The sequence below is a fragment of the Canis lupus genome, chromosome 11 (assembly GCF_048164855.1).
Source record: "Canis lupus baileyi chromosome 11, mCanLup2.hap1, whole genome shotgun sequence".
NCBI classification, from domain to species: Eukaryota; Metazoa; Chordata; class Mammalia; order Carnivora; family Canidae; genus Canis; species Canis lupus.
Genome location: NC_132848.1, coordinates 26,657,763 through 26,672,896, shown reverse-complemented (window position 1 = coordinate 26,672,896; position 15,134 = coordinate 26,657,763). Strand labels below are relative to the sequence as shown.

The 15,134-nt window shown below is 44.5% G+C and overlaps 2 long non-coding RNA genes and 1 pseudogene across 12 annotated transcripts in view; 1 reads left to right on the top strand and 2 right to left on the bottom strand.

Annotated features, from left to right (window-relative positions):
• Positions 1-11,278, bottom strand: part of LOC140642772 (uncharacterized) — an 80,000-nt gene extending 68,722 nt beyond the window's left edge. For 2 of the 11 annotated variants that reach the window (XR_012039175.1, XR_012039172.1), the window contains exons 1-2: positions 9,060-9,563; positions 8,475-8,514 (exon numbers count right to left, since the gene is read on the bottom strand). This is a non-coding gene — a long non-coding RNA (uncharacterized lncRNA). Of the gene's footprint in view, positions 1-7,895; positions 7,974-8,474; positions 8,515-9,059; positions 9,578-11,184 lie in introns of those variants that run through there. The other 9 variants (XR_012039177.1, XR_012039173.1, XR_012039169.1 and 6 more) reach the window with 9 other exon arrangements.
• On the bottom strand, positions 181-277 carry LOC140600548 (small nucleolar RNA U13; annotated as a pseudogene).
• LOC140642773 (uncharacterized) lies at positions 9,974-12,557 on the top strand. The gene is made up of 2 exons (XR_012039178.1): positions 9,974-10,189; positions 12,132-12,557. It is a non-coding gene; the product is annotated as an uncharacterized lncRNA (long non-coding RNA).
• The last annotated feature ends 2,577 nt before the right edge of the window (positions 12,558-15,134 follow it).

Below are 15,134 nucleotides of genomic sequence, written 5' to 3'. Positions count from 1 at the left end.
TATGTCTCTGCCTCTCTCTCTGTGTCTCTCATGAATAAATAAATAAAATCTTAAAATATATATATATTTTTTTATTACTTAAGAGTTGTATAATTTCCACAACTCTCTTTACTTCACTAAATGGGTAGCACTACTAATAGTGATACATAAACTTGTTTATTCACTTCTAGATTTTTTCCACATCAAATGTGACAGTGTCATAAGGTTTGAGGATAGTACATCTCACACAATAATAGCATGAGCTCCCAATCGTCACATCTACAAGCCAAAAAAGGATCTATAAATTCTTTTATTAGACTTTTAATTTTTAGAGTGCTTTTAGGTTCAATGCTAAATTGAGTGGAAAGTACAGAGATTTCCTACACACCCTTTGCCCGCCCTCCTATACATTTGCCCCAGCCCATACATGCACTGCCTCCCCCACTGTCAACGAGCCCCAATGGAGCAGTACGTTTGTTACAACTGATGAACCTATATTGACACCATTATTATCATCCAGAGTCCATAGTTTACATTAGGGTTCACTCTTGGTGTTGTACATTCTATGGGGTTAAACAAATGTGTGACATGTATCCACCATTACAGCATCACACAGAATATTTTCTGCCCTAAAAATCCTGTGCCCTTTTCAGCTCTCCCTCCTCAAACGTCTGGCAACCACTCGTCTTTTTATTAACTCCGTGGTTTTGCCTTTTCCAGATGTCACATAAGTAGAATCATATAGCCTGTAGTCTTTCCAACTGACTTATTTCACTTAGTTATATGCATTTAAAGTTCCTCCGTGTCTTTTCATGGCTTGGGAGCTCATTTCTTTTTGGCGGTGAACAATATCCCATCGTCTGGATGTATCACGGGTTATTTATCTATTCACCTCCTGAAGGACTTTGGTTGCTTCCAAGTTTTGGCAACTGCTATAACCCTCCATATGCAGGTTTTCGTCTGGCCATAAGTTTTCAACTCCTTTGAGTAAACGCGAAGATGTTTACTGGATGGTATGGTTAGATTATGGTTAGTTTTGTGAGAAACCATCAATCTGTCTTCCAAAGTAGCTGTACCATTTTTGCATCACCACCAGGAGTGAATGAAAGTTCCTATTGCTCTATATCCTTGCCACCATTTGCTGTTGTCAGTATTCTAGATTTGGGGGTTTCTAATAGGTGTATAGTGGAATCTCACTGTTCTTTTAACTTGCATTTCATTGGTGTTACATGATGTAGGGCATCTTTTCATATGTTCATCTGCCTTCTGTTCTGTGTCTGTTAAAATCTTTGGCTTATTTGTTAATCAGGTTGTTTTCTTATCATTGCATTTTAAGAGTTCTTTGTATAGGGATGCCTGGGTGGCTTAGTGGTTGAGCATCTGCCTCCAGCTCAAGGTGTGATTCTGGGGTCTCAGGATCAAATCCTGCATCGGGCTCCCCGCAGGGAGTCTGTTTATGTCTCTGCCTCTCTGTCTCATGAATAAATAATTTTTTTTAAAGAGAAAAAAATAAAAAAATAAAAAGAGAGAAAGAGAGAGTACTTTATATATTGCGGATAACAGTCCTTTATCAGGTATGTCTTCTGCAAATATTTTCACCCAGTCTGGCTTTTCATTCTCTTGACAATGTCCTTTGCAGAGCAAAAGTTTTTAACTTTAATGAAGTCTAGTTTATTGGTTCTTTCATGGATCATGACTTTGTTGTACCTAAAACATCATCACCATCTCCATGATCATCCAGATTTTCCCCTGTTATCTCCTAGGGGATTCACAGTTTTGCATTTTACATTTAGGTCTGGATTTATTTTTTTGCATATAGATACCCAGTTGTTCCAGCACCATTTGTTGAAAAGACTCTTTGCTCCATTGTATTACCTTTTCTCCTTGGTCAAGGAGTTGGCTGTTTTTATGTGAGTCTATTTCTGGGACTCTATTCTGCTCCATTGACGTATTTATCTATTCTTCACAAATACCACACTGGCTTGATTATTGTAGCTTTATAGGAGTCCTGAAGTTGGGTAGTGTCAATCCACTTGAGATAGGGAAAATGAAAAACTTCAGAGAAATCTGCTTTTTGCTCCTTTTCCTGCTTCTTCCCAGGACTTGCACCCCTACTTTTACAGGAGCCTCATAATCTAAACAGTGTATATCCTCCTTGTAAAGGACAAGAAGTTGATGATTTCTCTAGAATAGACAATATCAGGGGCACCTGGGTGGCTCAGTCAGTTAAGTGTCCGTCTTCAGCTCAGGTCATGATATCAAGGTCCTGGGATCGCAGCCCACTTCAGGCTCCCTGTTCAGTAGGTAGTCTGCTTCTCCCTCTGCTCCACTCCCCTCCTTGTGCTGCCCCCCGCAAAATAAATAAAAAATAAAAATCTTTTAAAAAAATAGACAACATCTAAGGAAAGACCAAGTGAGAATGACACATCATATGTGTATTCCAGACCACAGGTGCTAAACATCGACACCAAGACACCCTGGCTCCAACTAGTTCCTGGTTGCATAAGAGGGCACATACACCAGACTACAATCCTCAGTAAAAACCCTAGACCCTGAGCAAAGATGACTCTCTCTCCTTTCCTTTGAGTTTTCCAGACACTCTGTCTATACCTGCACGCCCTCTATATCTTCAATAAATTCGCCTCTCACCTCCTGCTGGCTTGCATTTGATTTCTTCTCCATGCACCCAGGGACCCTCTTGGCCGGTCCTGTGAGATTCCCTCTGGATCCTCATACCTAGCCTGCCTACATCACTCTCACTTCATTCTTCTTCAATATGGAGTTGGCTATTCTTTTTGCTTCTACATACAAACTCTGTCAACATCTACAATAGAATTGTGGGATTTGACTGGGACTGGACTGAATCTATAGACCAAGTTGAAAAGAATGGACATCTTGACAATCTTGAGTTTCCCTATCCAAAAACATGAAACATCTCTCCATTTACTTCATTCTTCTTTAATATCTTTCATCAGGGGGTGCCTGGGTGGCTCAGCTGGTTAAGTGTCTGCCTTTGGCTGGGGTCCTAGGATCTAGCTCCAGGTCGGGCTCTGCTCAGTGGGGAGTCTATTTCTCCCTCTGCTCATCCCTCTGCTTGTGCTCTCTCTCAATCTCTCTCAAATAAATAAAATCTTTGAATAAAAAAAAAATCTTCATCAGCGTTTCATGGTTTTCCTCACATAGATCTTACATGATATACATTTTTAAAATGCAACTGAGGGGAGCCCTGCTGGCTCAGGGGTTTAGCGCCGCCTTCAGCCCAGGGTATGATCCTGGAGACCCGGGATCCAGTCTCACATAGGGCTCTCTGCATGGAGCCTGCTTCTCCCTCTGCCTGTGTCTCTGTCTCTCTCTCTCTGTGTCTCTCATGAATAAATAAATAAATAAAATCTTTTTAAAAAAATGCAACTGATGTGGGGCACCTGGGTGGTGACTCTTGTTTTTTGCTCAGGTCATGATCTCAGGGTCCTGGGATTGAGCCCCACATTCCTGCTCAGCATGGAGTCTGCTTGTCCTTCTCTCTCCCCCTCTGCCCCTCCCTAACTCTCTAAAATAAATAATCTTTAAAAAAAATAATAAAATGCAAGGACACCTGGGTGGCTCAGTGGTTGAGTGTCTACCTTTGGCTCAGGTCATGATACCAGGAGTCCTGGGATGGAGTCCGAATCAGGCTCCCTGCAGTAAGCCTGCTTCTCCCTCTGCCTATGTCTCTGCCTCTCTCTGTGTGTCTTTCATGAATAAATAAAATCTTTTTAAAATAATAAAATAAAAAAGAAAATGCAACCGATGTAACCACATGAGTTTGTCCATGTAATTGCTATCAGTCTTTGAGATCAGGGCCATAACTGTTTTTAAACATGGCCATGACAACATTTGCAGGTGTGGATATGAGAAATGCTCATGAAGAGGAAGAGAATCTGATGGGTTCTATTAGAATCTGGATTTCAGTCCCAGCTCATTCACTAACTTGTTGTATGACCTGTAGCAAAAGATTTCCCTTTCTAGGCCTTCATGAGGGGTTAGGTTAGACCAGTAGACCCCAAAACTGACCCAGGGTTCAACTCCCAAATATTTTTTCAATAGGTCTGGGGTGGGACCTGGAAAAATCTGTATTATTGGGATGTCTCAGTGGCTTAGCAGTTGAGCGTCTACCTTCAGCTCAGGGCCTGATCCCAGAGTCCTGGGATCAAGTCCCAGGTCGGGCTTCCTGCATGGAGCCTGCTTCTCCCTCTGCCTGTGTCTCTGCCTCTCTCTCTCTGTGTCTCTCATGAATAAATAAACAAAATCTAAAAGAAAAGAAAAGAGATCTGTATAATTAAAATCTTCCCTGGTGTTTCTGGTTTTTGGGATCCACAGACCTGTTTGGAGTAAAGGAGGTTCCCAATTTTTCACAATTCATGGTGCATCTAGTGTTTCTATAATTGTTTCATGACTCCCTAGGTCTACAGAAACACCCAACAGTTCTGTTCATTAAGTAGGTTAAGTCCAAACAAATTCAGTAAATATTTATGTCCTAAGAACTTAATGCCTGTCTGGCAACACACACCTTCTCAAAGCTTGGAATTAGGAATCATTTTCTGTTCCACATCAACTATACACAATACTTTTCATCACAACAACATCCATGACCTCAGCTTTGCAAAGATAGGATGTTATTCAAAGACATGTAATATGAGCTCACAGTGAAATTGCCTCAAGCCAGCAGTTTTGTGCAGTACCAGACAGATGTCACTTGTGTGATGGGCTGAATTGCATCCCAACTCCTTTAAATTTGTATGTTAAAACTCTAACCCTAATACCTCAGACTGTGACTGTATTTGGAGACAGGGCCATTAAAGATATAATTAAGGTCAAATGAGGTCATGTAGGTGGGCCCTAACCCAGTATGACTGGGATCCTTATAAAAAGAGATTAGGACACAAACATGTGCACACACAGATGAAAGACCATATTGGGACACAGCAAGAAGGTGGCATCTGCAAGCCCATGAGAGAGGGCTTAGAACAAAGAAAACCTGCCAATGCTTTAGTCGTAGACTTCTGGCCTCCAGAACTGTGAGAAAATTAATTTCTGCTGTTTAGGCCACACAGTCTGTGGTATTTTGTTATAATAGCCTGGCAAACTAACACACTTGGTCAGCTAGCAAATTTTCATTCAACATAATAAATATAAATAAACATTTCTGCCCTAATGACACACCTGATTCTTTGCTTCAGCAGATATCAATTAGCATTCAGGAGAGGTGCCTGAGGCCACAGATTTAGGCAACCAGCTGGAGGTGGCATGGCATCTAGGTGAAAGCCAATCAAACACTGGAGAAGGATAGTAGTAATGGAAATGCAGAAAAGTAGGCATATGGGGATATGTTTAGTGGTGAGAAGTAGTTCTGCTTCAAGATTTGCAGATGTGGTGGGGGCACCTGTATGGTCCAGTTGGTTAAACATCTGCCTTCAGCTCAAGTCTTGATCCCAGAGTCCCAGGATCAAGCCCTACATTGGGCTCCCTGCTCAGCGGTGAATCTGCTTCTCCCTCTGCCCCTCACCCGACTCATGCTCTTTCTTTCTTTCTTTTTTTTTTTTTTTTTAAGATTTTATTTACTTATTCATAGGAGACAGAAAGAGAGAGAGGCAGAGACACAGGCAGAGGGAGAAGCAGGCTCCATGCAGGGAGCCTGACGTGGGACTCGATCCCAGGTCTCCAGGATCACACCCTGGACTGAAGGTGGTACTAAACCACTGAGCCACCAGGGCTGCCCTCTCTCTCTCTCTCTCAATAAAATCTTAAAAAATAATAATGATAATAGGGATTTGCAAATGGAATATGAGTGGCAGAGAGCAGAATCAAGGATAATTCCTAACTTTTTGTTAATAATATAGTTATATTTCTATTGTGACTACAATCTTTCATCCCATGATTTTTATTAAAAACCTACAAAATGCCATGCTATGTCCAAGGTGGTGGGATGCAGAGGTGGGAAAGATAAGGTGCCTGCTTCCACTTAATTAAGAGTGTGGATGTTGTTTTTCACAGAACTAGAACAAATAATACTAAAATTTGTATGGAACTACAAAAGACCCTGAATAGACCAGCAATCTGTAGAAAGAGTGCAAACTAGAGGTATGACAATCCCAGGTTTCAAGATATACTACAAATCTGTAGTAATTAAAACAGTATGGAACTGGCACAAAAATAGACACACAGATCAATGGAAAAGAATAGAGAGCACTTGGGCACTGGGCTGGCTCAGTCAGTGGAGCGTGGGACTCTTGATCTCAAGGTTGTGAGTTCAAGTCCCACGTGTGTACAGATTAAACAAAATTTTCTTTTTTTTAAAGAGTCACGTGTCCTACCAACTGAGCCAGCCAGGTGCCCTTGATTCATATATACATACATATAAACTTTTTAAGATTTTATGTATTTATTTGAGATAGCAAACACGAGCAGAGGGAGGGGCACAGAGAGAGGGAGAAAGAATCTCAATCAGACCCTGCACTGAGCAGGGAGCCGGACACAGGGCTCTATCCCACAAGAATGAGTTGAAATCAAGAGTCGAATACTTAACCGACTGAGCCACCCAGGCGCCCACCTTGATTTAATTTTAAAAAGATCAATCAGCAGACACCTGGGTGGCTCAGCGATTGAGCATCTGTCTTCGGCCCAGGGCATGATTTGGCATCCTGGGATCAAGTCCCACATCGGGCTCCCTGCATGGAGCCTGCTTCTCCCTCTGCCTGTGTCTCTGCCTCTCTCTCTGTGTCTCTCATGAATAAATAAATAAAATCTTAGAATAAATAAATAAATAAATAAATAAATAAATAAATAAATAAATAAATAAAAAGATCAATCAGGCTATTATGTAAAGAATAGGTTTTAGGTTGGCAAGTGAGGACGCTGGGGAGATAGGTGTCTATGGTAGGACCGCAGGCAGAAACTGATGTTGAATCATCTGGGGTGGTAGGTGAAGGAGGTGAGAGGACAAGTTTGGGATGTGTCTTAGCTACACATCAACTAGACTGGTACTTTATATGGCAAGTTCTGCTGTACAAAGATCTGGATAGTCACAGGTGTTTAGGTTTGCAATATAGACTTAGATTTGCAGCCTTAAGGCATTAGATTCAGACAGATGTGGATGTGAACTCTGGCTCTATCGCTTAGTCACTGTGTGACCTTGAATAAATCATCTTCACAGCTTCCTACCCTGTAAAATAGGGATAATACTGTTTATCTCAAAGGGTAAATAAGTTAATGTGTGCAGAGCCCCTCGCACAGAATCTGGCCCCAGAGGATGAGCTCAGTGGGTAATAGCTGTTAGCATTTTTATCAGTTACTGGACACTTCCACATTCATTCCAATTAACTAACTGCAATAGTTCTTTTCCTGGCCTCCCTATTTCCAGTCCCACCTGCTCCAATCCCTCGTCAACTCCGCTGCAGGATTTCACCCAAAGCAAAGACCCATCATATCATTTCCCTTTCAAACACTGTAGTGGCTCCTACTGCCCACAGATTAAAACTCAAATGTCTTAGAATAATATCCAAAGGCCCTTCAAACTCAGAACCTTGCCTGCTCACCTACCCAGCCCCTTCCCACAGCCTAGCTTATAGCCTTATCAGAATTTCCACTGATGTTTTTTCATAAATAACACCTAATTGGTCCAACTGTCAGATCGATGGTTAGTCCCGTCAATCACTATGTGTGCATCTATAACAGGAAACCAATGGCATTTTCAGATCTGTCATTGGTAGAAGAAAATGCTCTTAAAATTCAGTTTGCCATCTAAGTCCCATATTTTGCTTTCCACCACTCTTTGGGAGATGTCAGGATTGTATTATAGGAATTGCTACTGTTGGTATCCCCACAACACCCATCATATTTAGAAAGGGTTGGGGGTGTGTGTAACATCCCCATGGATTTACAAATGCTTATCTCCTGTCCTTTAAGAGGCCATGGGCTATTTTCTTGGAAGGCTTGCTAATTGATTTCAAGGTGATCAGCTGAAATGAACAAAAGGGATGGTCAGTTGTCATGAGGATTCAATAAAATACTCAAAAGCACCTAGTGTAAGATGTTTGTTAAATAATTGTCGACTCTGCGACAGGACTGGTTTACTTCCTAAGCTTAAGTCTCAGTTCTAAAAAAGTTAAGAATGCCTCCTGCCTTTTAAGTTTGTTGTGAGGATAAAGGAGGTTACAGGATAAATGAAAACATCTAGGCCAGAAAACACCTGGCACACATCACAGACATTAGGAAACATATGGCCCATGGAGACTAAAAAAATAGCATCTCTCAGGGTACTCATCAGTGCTTGTGGTGACAAACTGCCATCTGTGTAGACCTCTCTCCATGTATTAAATATGTTCTCCGAAAATGGGCATTTGATAAGCACCTGCCAATTACCTCTGTACACACAGAAATGGTTGGCCAAATTAACTGCCATTATTTCATAAATAAACAATTTAGATTCCCTTAACTGATACTTCGAAATCCCTACTTACATTTCTCACGTTCGTTCCAATAATTTGCTAGGAGGTGGACCTGCCAATAGGAAGGACAAAATTATTATTATTTATCGCCAATGCCCTCAAAATAATTGTTATTCAGAAAACCCAAAACAGTTGGAATTTTCAGAATCCAAACAACTCCCCAACCAATTCCCTCTCCGTTTTGACTCCTCCTGAAGGACTCCCCGTAACCCAGCCCATGCCAGAAAGAAACATTAAAAATAATAGTAATAGCTCCATCATGGTGACTTGGGTTGCTGGGATAGAGTTGTTGGTAGTTGGGGAGGGCAAGCAGATGCAGCACAAGTATTATTCCAGACTAGTGGATGAGGTCACAGGATGTTTAAGTTTCTGAGCTTTATGTTCATCCAAGGAGTTATCCTGAAAAAAAAACCTCTGATTTATTCAATAGTAACGCTCTGTCACTGCTCCTCCCTCATCTAAAGAAACTCTCTAGGACCCAATTTCTTCATCCGTCCAGGGAGGCTAATAAAAAAGCTTACTTGGTGAGTTAATTGGGAGGCATTATCTATGACAACGTAACTGAAAGTGCTTTACGCGCTGCAAAGCACTACTTACATATTAGTTATTAGTTTTCCTAAGTCCAGCCATTTTTACCGAGGAGGAAAAGTGTGGCCTATAAAAAAATAAAATAAAAAAATCAAAGGTCTTCCTAAGGGCGATGAGGGCAGAGCTCGCTAGTCACTGCCACTCATCAAACCCTTCCCGGTTTTCAAATCCTGGTTCGAATACTCATTTTCCTCAGCCCGGCCGAGAGCCAAAGGTCCGGGTTCGTATCCCGGCTCTGCGTCTTCCACATCCCAGGACACAGGCTGGCGCCCTGCGCGCTTCGGCTGCCACCGGGGAGGAAGGGCTGGTGGCCGCGCCCGGCCAGCCCGGGGCTTAATAATGGCAGTTGCCCTCCGCCTGCCCGGTGTCACTCTTTCTCCCGTTTCCCCCTCGCACGCGGGTTGCAATCAAGCCCGGACGCTCGGGGGCCGCCAGGGCCAGCGCCGCGCCACCTGCTCCGGCGGAGCGCGGCCCCGCACCTCCGAGGTCCTGAGACAAAGGGGGGAGGGGCCTCGCCCCCCGCCCCCCCGCCCCGCGCCCGCGGCCGCCCCGACCCCCCTCCCGCAGCCCGCGCCCCGCTCCTCCCGGCTCCCGCCCGGCTCGCTCGGGCAAGGGCCCGGGGGGCGGCGGGGCGGCCGCGCGCCGGAGGGGGGCGGGGCTGCCGGCGGTTGGCGCTCGGGCCCCGGGCGCGCTCCCGGCCACGTGGCCGCGGGCCGCGCCCCTCTCCGCGGGGAGTCGGCGGGGCGGGCGCCACCAGCGCCTCTCCGCTCCTCCTGCAGCTGCACGGCCCGCCGAGCGCCGGGCGGCGGGAGCTACCCTCAGTGGGCCCATTCTGCAGACGAGGCGAACTGAGGCCTGCCCACAGTACCACCGGTCGCAGGCCGGCGTCAAAGCGGTTGGCGCCGTGCGGGCCTGAGGTCGGGCCCCGCAGAAAGCGTTGGGCGTCTTTCCTTTAGATCACAGTGGCACGGAAGCCCTATGAGGGCAGGAACTGTGACGTCCTCCCTGTCCCCTCCCCCAAAGGTCTTGTAAAATAATTGCAGGAAAGGCCAGGCAGAAGGGGGGCGGGGGTGGAAAAGAGCACCCAGCCTGCAAGCCAGTGATGCAGGGGAGTTAATCCCACCAGTGTATGGGATTGGGTAAGAGAGGAGACCAGCTAGGAGGCTTCAGTGGAATCCAGGGGAGGGATGATGGTGGCCTGGATTTAAGTGGTGGCAGTGGGCCAGAAAGAAGGGAAAATATTTGACATAGGTTTTGGAGAATTAATGGGATTTGCTGACAGATTGAAAGGACAGATGGAGAGGGAGGAATGAAGAAGTTCTAGTGGTTTAGTAGTGCTGTGTACTGAAATGGGGGAAACTAGAAGAGAAATAGGTATGGGGTAAGGGAATAAAGTGTTCTGTCTTGTGGTTTATGATGCAATGTCCAGTTGTCATCTATAAACATGGGTATATGGGTCTGGAGCTCAGATTTGACAAACACATGGGCTGGGGATGTGAATTTGGGGCATATAAATGGTATTTACCGCACTAAAAATAAAAGACCTCACTTATGATGGGAAGTAAAGAGGAAAAAAAACAGGCCTAGGGCAGAACCCTAGAGAATGCAGATACTCCGGGTTCTGGTAGAGGAGGAAAGCCCTGCAAGGGGGAGACAACTGGCCAGAGAGGCAGGAGGAAGACCAAAGGGATCTCAAGAAAGGATAGCATTTCAGGAAGGATGGAATGATGGGTTGTATCAGATGCTGCTGAGAGAAGAGAGGTGTGTGGCTGTACATCCAAGGAGTTGTATGTGAACTTGACAAGGCAGTTTTGGTGGAGCGTGGGGACAGATGGAGAAGCAGAAGTGGAAGTAGTATGTGCAGACAAGTCTTTCAAAAGATTGGGGGTGGAATAGCACAATGAGGGGGACAGAAGGTGGGTTCAAGGGATTTATGTGTATAGTTTGGGTGACACAAAAGCACATTCCTGTTGCTACTGGGAATGACCCCATAGAGAAGGAGAGATGAATGACCCCAGAGAGAGAGAGAGAGACAGAGAGAGTGAGAGTGACTCTCAGAAGGGAGGCCCTGAAAAGAGAGGGGTATACGAAGTCCATGTACAAAGGCGCAACTCATACCAGCCAAAAAGGATACCTGTGCTACAGCATGAGATGCAGGCCCAGGAGCTCTGTGCCAGAAGGAATGGCCACATGGTTCCGGTGGCCACTGGCCATGGTTCCGGTTGCTTAGCAACCTGTGTTTAGTAAGATGTTTCAACTGAATTCCTAATTAACGGTCATTTCAACTTATGCTAACGGCTCCTGTCCCAGGGGTCCTCACTCTGCTTCTTTCCCTCTCCCAAAGTCTGGTACTTCTGACTCTTTTGCTGAAATGCTCTGAAACTGGAAAGCTCAAATTTCTACTTTCTTGAACTGTTGATAATATGTATGCATGAGGATGTGAAACTTGGGGACTCTCACTCAGTCTTAAAGGGAGGATGCCAAAGAATGCAGGGTATAGATCTCCGGTTCAGAGCCCTCCAATGACCTCCAACCGCCTTCTTGGCCTCTTCCCTCTTCCCTCTTCAGGCATCTCAGGCTAAGCAGAATCCTTAATACCTTCTATTCAGCCACCCAACCTCATCCATCCTACAGTTTTTAACTATTAGAGAACATGCTCCCAGCACCTACCCATTTGACATGTCTTCCCAAAGTCATTCTGGATTCCTCACTCTACCCACTCTGTACAATTAATTACAGCCTTCAACACACTTCTCAAAAATTCTACTTTTCTGCATGCCCTCTGAGTCTGCCCTGGTCCAAGCCACAATTATCCTTCATCCGGATCATTACAAGAGATCTCTAACTGCTGCTTCTCTCAACCCACCTCCAATCCATTCTTCACCCTGTAGCCAGAGTGTGATCTTTTAAAGCATAATCAAATCAATTCACTTATCCTGCTTAAAACCTTCAAAGGTTTCCCATTCTTCCATTCTCCTATTAACTGGAGCTGTTTGCCATCCTCCCTAACTCTGTGTCGCTGGAATTCCTTTCCCCCAGCAACCTTCCTACCCTAACTGGCTACTTCTCATCCCCTTCTAGGTGCTCTCTTCCCTACTCCATCACAGCACCCTGCCAAGTGCCTTCTCAGCTGAACCAGACGAGATCGGGAGCGTTCAGGGTGGTATGGCCGTAGACTTCTCAGCTGAACCAGATGTCTCCCTGTCAGAGGCAGTGAACTCCATGTGGATGGACAAGAGATGTTCACCTGTGTCTCCCCAGAGCCCAGTACTGTCTGGCAGGCAGTAAATACATACTTGAGGATTAGCATGACTTGATATAAGCAGATTCCCTGCAAGTGAGGTTTATGGTTGTACTTTTTTTTTTAAGTACTCTCTATGCCCAACATGCAGCTTGAACTCATGACCCCAAGGTCAAGTTGCATGCTCTACTGACTGTACCACCCAGGTGTCCCATGGTTGTATTTTTATAAATATTAATAAAAGATCAAGCAACTCATAAAGGGGATTCTTCTTGGCTGTTTTAATCTTCTAGTTGCTGTCCTTCTAGTGTCCAATAGGATGATGACTACCATTGACTGTGCCCAATATGTGGCAGGAACTGCACGTTTCTTACTTCTAATTCTTTTTTTTTTAAGATTTTGTTTATTCATTTGAGAGAGAGAGAGAACACAAGTGTGGGGGGACAGAGGGAGAAGGAGAACCAGACCCCCCACTGAGCAGGGACCTCAACACGGGGGCTCGATTCCAGGACCTTGAGATCATGACCTGTGCCGAAGGCAGACGCCCAGCCAACTGAGCCACCCAGGTGCCCTCTTACTTCTAATTCTTATAAAACCCAATGAGGCAACCCTGTTATTTCTACTGTACAAAGTAAAACCTACACTCTTTATCATGCTTGATGTTGAGTCTTGTTTATTCCATATTCCATTTGGAATAATGAAAATTTTCAAGTTGAATGAAAGTAACAATCCAGTTTACTTGATGAAGAAGGTGAAGCCCGGAGAAGGAAAGCCCAAGTCTCCTCATGAAGGTACTGGGCCTAGAACCCTGCTGGTGGTAAAACAAAACAGTTCACACACACACAAAGCAAAAACAAAAAAAACAAAAAACGAAAAACCCACAAACAGTTCACAAGAGTCAGAGGAGCAAGCTACCTAATCCAGCACTCTGACTTTAAGAAGGTTGGAATCCTTAGACTTATTATCTATCTCTTTAGCACCTAGTAGATGCTAGGCTCTGTTCTTGGCTCGGGAAAAAGAGTAGAGAACAAGACAAAGTCCCTGCCCTTATGGGGCTTACATTCCAGTGGTGCGAGATAGACAATAAAGAAATAGACAAGTGAAGAAGATAATTTCAGACAGGAACAAGTATTATAAAGAACTGTAAATTGGGTGAAGGGATACTGAGTGAGGGGAAAGAAAAGCTATTCTAAATAAAGTTCTGAGGAGGTGACTTTGAACTGAAATTTGAGAAATGAAGAACCATCTCTGAGAAAAGCCACAGAAAGAATGCCCCACAAAGAGCATCAAGTGCAAAGGCGTTGAGGCAAACTCAAGCTTCGCAGTCAAGAAGTGAGTGGATGGATGCAGTGAGAGGTGGAGAGGGTAGCACAGAAGCAGGGTTTGTTCTTTTTTTTCTTTCTTTTTTTTTTTTCTTTTTTTTTCTAATATTTTATTTATTCATGAGATACACGAGAGGCAGAGACACAGGCAGAGGGAGAAGCAGGCTCATTGCGGGGAGCCTGATACAGGACTGCATCCCAAGACCCATGGTATCATGACCTGAGCCAAAGGCAGACACTCAACCACTGAGTCACCCAGGTGCCCAGTACAGCAGCTGGTTGAAGAGAAAACTGGGGCCAGGTCATTCAGGGGCTTATGGAATGTTTGAATTTTTTTGAAAGTGCAGGGGGAAGCTAATGGAGGTTTTAAGCAAGGGGATGAACATGATCTGGCTTATGATTTAAAAGATCACCTGTATTAAAGAAAGTGAAAAGTCAAACAGGGACCTGTTTGAGGCCTATTGTGCTGGACTGGTGGCTTCCATGAGGGTGATAGTGGAGGAGGAATTCAGGATACATTTTGGCTGTAGAACCAACAATACTGGTTGATAGCATGAATATGGGGTTGGTGGCAGAAGGAGTTAAAGAAAAGAAAAATCAAAGACTTTCACATCTATGTGGTGGACCTCAAATTTAGAAATATTTTTAACATATATTCAGCCTCCATTTATTACATTTAGATTCTTTTTTTTTCTTTTGTCTATTTTTTTTCAGTTTATTTTTTAAAAATCTCTACACTCAGTGGAGCTCCAACCAATGATCCTAAGATCAAGTGCCTCAAGATCCTCTGACTGCGCCAGTCAGGCGCCCCTACATTTAGATTCTTTTTTTTTTTTTTTTTTTTTTTTTTTACATTTAGATTCCTAATTCATTAGAGCACCGCATAGCACAGGGAAAGAACCTGGACTAAACCTTAAATTCCAATTCTTAGGTTCCAATTCCAACCTTAAATCCCAATTCCAAAGAGCCACAGATTCATCTTTAATAGGGTGATGGGCTGTCTCCAGATTTGAGCTGTTGTGTAAAAAGCTCCACCAGAGCACCTAGAACTGAGTGTTCAAGGAGGTTGTGAGACATCCAAAATGAGGGAGGCAGAGTGCCTCATACTCGAGGTTTTATTCAGGGGATGATGATGGAGGGACAATGTTACAGGATTTGGAGCATGTGAGGCATTTATAGCACTGGGCATAAGAGCAATCCGCTTTCTGCCGGAATTGGAAATGCGTTTCTTTGCAAGTCGTCCTGGCCCAAGGGCACCTTAAAATTCTTCTAATCTGTCATTCCTGGTGCCTAGAACAGCACCTATCGTACGTGCTCAAGAATTGTTTGCTAAAGAACGGAGTAGGGCTGAGAGGTGGAGGTTAGCGCAGAGAAACGAGGTCTGCCGCAGTGCCGCAGGGATTTTCACATCGCTATAGCAACGCACCCTTCCACGCGCACCCACAGGGGAACTACAAGTCCCACAAGTACCCGCGGCTTCCCCGCCCCCCCCGGGGCTGGGGCGCGGGCGAGCGCGGAACC